Genomic DNA, 5,454 nt, shown 5'->3' on the forward strand with positions numbered 1-5,454 from the left:
ACTGACATTGTCCTGCACACTTACTTTCAGTATGTTCACACTTAAACAAAACTATTTACATTTATTGGAGTAGTAGTACAGAAAAACCCACGATATATATACTGTATATATATATATATATATATATATATATATATATATATACTATTATATATATATATATATATATATACTACTTATACATACATACTGTATATAATGGGCCAAATATGCATTGCAGTGTAAAATATTTTTTTAAATGAAGGCCATGTTTATCTGATCCAAAATATTATTGTGATATTTTATTAACATTTAAACTAGCTATTTTCTTAAAATGTAATCTTGAAAAAGCATTCTTCCTGCATTATATACTGCTAAATTATTATTTGGTGTTATATTATTATTATTATTACAAAATAATTAACTATTATAACAAATAACAATGTCATAATATATAATTTTTATTTTATAAATATTCTCAAAAGAACATTTATTTGAAGTATAAATATTTTGTAACATTGTAACAGTTTAGTCCATCTTTACTGAATATTAGTATTAATTGCTGTCTTATTTCTAAATATTTATATATTTATATTGACTACAAATTTTGATCAGACAAGAGCTTTTTCTTTGTTGGACTCCCTGTTTCTTAACACTCTGACTGTTCAGAAGTTAATTGAACAGCTCATCTTCTCCCGAATTAAACACTAAACGATTGTTTAACCATTTCAGCAACTCATTTCCATTAGTATTTTATCTCCAAAGTGCAAAAGAAAGAGAGCTGAGCGACATTAAAATATCACCTGGAAACGTCTTTCGAGCAACCTCTGTGTTTTAGAAGAGACTTGGGCGTAATTGTCACACCGATATCTTTATTAACATCTCAAGGAACCGACGTGGGCTCACTGAACATCTGAAACACTTTTAAATATTTTGTCATAGCACATCGCAGACCGACAATCGGTGGGAGGGAAAAACAGAGTGAAAGCGATTTAGTATTTTTCCTCTGAAGTCTCATTCCCATATCTGACTCACAGAGTCGCCCTGAATGTGTGTGTTTTATGTTAATCACATAGAATGTGTGTTTAAGCACTTGGGCGAATGGCAACTGAGAACTCGCACATCGAGAGTGCTCTCATCGCCCATCTGTTGTTTTTTCATTTGTTGTCTTTTTGATTATGGGGTGGAGAGAGGAGGGGGTGGTGGTGGGGGGCTTGGGATCTATCTGATACTAAATGCATAACTCAACCTTATTGCTGCTGCAATTACCAACTAACCATTAACCATAATTTTGACGCTCGATCACAGAAATGCCACTAATTTAAAATAACGACGAATGAAATTCATGCCACAAAAGAAATGTCCTTGTAAAGTGGGGTAATTAAAAATAAATACATTAAAAAGGTGGAGCGCTGTGCTGTAAAAGAAATGTCCTTGTAAAGTGAGCTAATTAAAAATAAATGCATAAAAAATATGGAGCGGTATGCAAATAGTTTTACAGGTGATGGACAATGACACTTGGCCCTTGTTGAGCGACTTTGTTCCACGGTTATGAATCTAATCAAGCTAATTGACTTTTAAAGACAAACCTGATTAGTTTAAAAGAGAAAATATACACTCTGCTTGCTTTTCGTTCCTGATCAACATTAGTTAAGGAGCGCAGTTATTATTTAAATGATGGCGGTACTGTCAGCTTCTTGACCAAAAGAGAGGGGAGGGAGAGAAACACTTGTCGAGTCATATTTCCTTTAGCATTCTCACAGGAGGTCCGTGTAGCCCATGGCTTCTTGCTGTGTTTACTCTTAGGATTAAATGGCAGGGATACACCTATGCTCCGTTACACAGCGTTTCGTGCGGCCTCCGTGATTTGAAGGACACGGCAGCCTGTGTAAGCACTTTCAAATCAACGAGCGCGGTAATAACATAATCTTTAACGCCAACAAAACATCATACGAATTGTAATCCGGTTTCTAATAACCTAAATTAGTTTCCGTTTCATCACGCACCGAATCGTTTAAAAACCAGCCTCGAGTTGGGGGACAATATCTACCGCGAACCCCACATAAACAGAGAGAGAGAGGGAGAGAGAGAGAGAGAGAGAGAGAGAGAGAGAAAAGCCTCGGGCTTGCTCATTTGTTTCAAGGTAGGCTACACCGCGGCTAATTTAAGCGAGAGGTGCGCTCGAGGTGGAATACGAAACGGAAAGGGCCTAATGAGGCTTTAAAGCACGGGCCGGTACGCGAGGGGTTAACGACATTACAAATTACGGCAGCGGAAAGTTGGTCGAGTTCCTCCGGGCGGCGGCACCGCCAGACAGCGCGAGCGCAGCAGCTGCGCGCGGAGGGGCGGCTCGCGCGCAGGGCAGCGTGCCCGGCGCAACGGTCCCCGGCGTTGTTAATCACGCGCTTCCCGCCCTCTCTCTCTCTCACTGTGCTGATTTGCAAGAGCAGATTAATCAGAGCGCGGGGCCTTGATGAAATTTTGCTGTTATTGTGCCCAATTTTAGCAACATCTTTTATTATCTTCATTATTCATTTATGGGGAGGGTGTGCTGCGTGGGGATGACGGTGTGGCGAGGGGGGACCAGTGTCAATTATGCAAATGACATTTGCGTGTTTTTTTGCAGATTACTTTATTCACTCGACATTGTTTGTGCGAATTTAATTATTAAATATTATTACGCTCACGTTTCCGTCAATTTTCCGAGGCTTGGTTTCAACTTGATTTCTCCTCCAGCTGCTCTTCTCTTCGAACTGTGCCAAAATCAAAGTGGCTCGGCTACAATAGGGCCAAATAAACTCCCCTCTATTTAATAAGGATGAAGTTATTCCCTTGTTCTCATCTGCGAGCTCAAAGCGATGATGGGGAGAAACGTGCCGCGTATTCATTTTAATGAGCATAAATTGAATTTAAGTTTGCTCAGAATTGACTGCAATTAGGCTCTGCCTTAATGACAAATTAATCTTTTTCTCTTTTATTCACTGGAATTTGTTTTTCAAAGGCTTTCTGTGGCAGCAACAGAAGGGTGCCCAACAAAGAATACCAGTTTCAGCTAGATCCCAGAGATGATAGTCAAATTAAAGCTTTATAGTTTAGCACGCTCAGATTAAATAACTAGACTTTTTTTTTTTTTAAATGTTTGCCTTCCCCACATTTTTATGGTACACGGAAAAATTGTACCGTCAACTGATAGCGATAATAAAATTTTTTTTAAAAACAAATTCCTAATTTAACCTACATTTCACAGTTCGAAAGTGTGTGAAATCTAAAGGTTGTGGGAGGAGCGTTGCTTTGCTTCACTTCTGTTCATCCGGAGAGAGATTGAGAGAGAAAGAGAGATAGAGAGAGAGAGAGAGAGAGATTGAGAGAGAAAGAGAGATAGATTCAGAGAGAGAGAGAGAGAGAGAGAGAGAGAGAGAGAGAGAGAGAGAGAGAGAGAGAGAGAGAGAGAGAGAGAGAGAGAGAGAGAGAGAGAGAGAGAGAGACAGAGAGAGAGAGAGAGAGAGAGAGAGAGAGAGAGAGAGAGAGAGAGAGAGATAGAGAGAGAGAGAGAGAGAGACAGAGAGATAGAGAGAGAGAGAGAGAAAGAGAGAGAGAGAGAGAGAGAGAGAGAGAGAGAGAGAAAAATATGCCGTCATCTGGTTTGATTACTATACCAGCTTCTAAAAACGGAGGTTGGTACGTGCTGATTGGCATTCAGAGCAGCAGACGGAAGTGAGCGAAAGAGAGTTCTTCCCAGATTTTGGGATTTTGGCGAGGGAACGTGGAGCTCCTGTCTAATATCCCCTGCCTTTGCTTTCTGCATCGGAGTCGAGGATAAACCTACATATGTTCTCACCTAAGGTTAATGCAAAGGTTAATGAGTAGGCGCAGAATGCTTCTCTGATGAGCTAATCAAGAGCGTGTTCTGCCAGAATCTATTGCTGCCTTTAAGTGCACCTGGGAAGCTGCTGCTTCCGACATGAGCATTTGTTGTCGATTAATTATTATTATTAAAAAGTTACGTTTTCTATCATTTTAATCAGATGTTTTTTTATATTTGACATGTGTTGATATTGCCGTTACTATATGGCTTATTTCCTACATAGCATTTTGAAATTATTAAAATATTTAAAGACAAATAAAACCCCCCCATTGGATCACTAATGTACTACATCACTACATCACTATCCGAAGTCATTACTTCTATCCTAGAAGTAGTGAATGCCCTCTTAACGATAAAGTTTTTTTCAACATGGTCTCTCATAAAAAGCATGTACCTCTGTGCACTTTCTGTGCAACACCTTATGTACCTTACTTCACATTTCGCTGTAGTTTCAAAGAGAAATGTCCACTCAGTGGCACTAAAAATACAGGTTCAATACGTGACCTGGCACATTTATATTACGCTGACATAGGTAAGTATTACTGTGTTTTTATTGTATTGCTTCAGTTACATATTGAATTCAAATATCTAGGGACTGTTGCCAAAAGTTAATGCTCTATTGTGTTGAAAATACGCCCTACACCAAATCAAACCCTAAACCTACCTGATAGCGTTAACAGATGCAAAACTGATAATAAAAGGCCTATTACACAGACATCTATGAAAACCCATAGATATGAAGCTGGATATGTGTGATTCTAACGTTCACAAGCACCAGTTTTCAAATCTACCAGCATATTAATATTGTTTTTGAAGTCATAACATGATATTATTCAAGTAATTGTGCAAAAGTTACAATTTATTAATCGAAAAGGAGTTTTACTGCCTATAGTGTTCATTTCTTTTGGAAACTGTACTGATGTACATATCGGTACGGATTCCGTGGATCGCTAAAAAGTGCACCAAGGTACGTTAATGCCAAGAGACCAAATTGTTTTTTTTGGTTCCACAAAGAATCTTCAACACCCAGGGAACCTTTCCTTTGGAATTTCATATGGTAAAAAAGTACTTTGGCTTATTAAAATGCTCTTCAATTTAACAAAGCCAATTTTGGGGAACCCAAATGGCTCTGTGGCATCCCTTCAGAATCCACTGTTTGGAATGCAAACGCTTAATTGTTTATGTGTTTGGATCTCATAAATATAATATTTCGGGCTACGCCTGAAGGCAGTGTATGTGCATATTGTATGTGCATATTTGCGCGTGAGATACAAATTCCACCGCTGGCGCTTCTGGCATCAATCCTCAGTTCTAGTAACATGCGTGTTTGCTTTAGGAAGGGTGAGGTCTCTGGGAGCCCACCACATGGACTCAGTAAGTGGGTATCTTGGGCAATGGGTGGGGGTTGTGCAAATGATGTGTCCTAAGGCACCGTCTTCCTATTCCTCTTCCTCTGATTACTCATTAACATTAGCCCGCCTAGTGGCACGCTGCTATTTCTGATGCAGTGGGGGCACACGATTGTATGTCCTCCCCTTTCCCGAGTCGTGCCGCTGCTTGTCCTGACCCAGTGGAGCCTGCCACGGCCTTGTCTTTGGCTGGGAGGAACA

The sequence above is a fragment of the Puntigrus tetrazona genome, chromosome 6 (assembly GCF_018831695.1).
Source record: "Puntigrus tetrazona isolate hp1 chromosome 6, ASM1883169v1, whole genome shotgun sequence".
Taxonomy (NCBI): domain Eukaryota; kingdom Metazoa; phylum Chordata; class Actinopteri; order Cypriniformes; family Cyprinidae; genus Puntigrus; species Puntigrus tetrazona.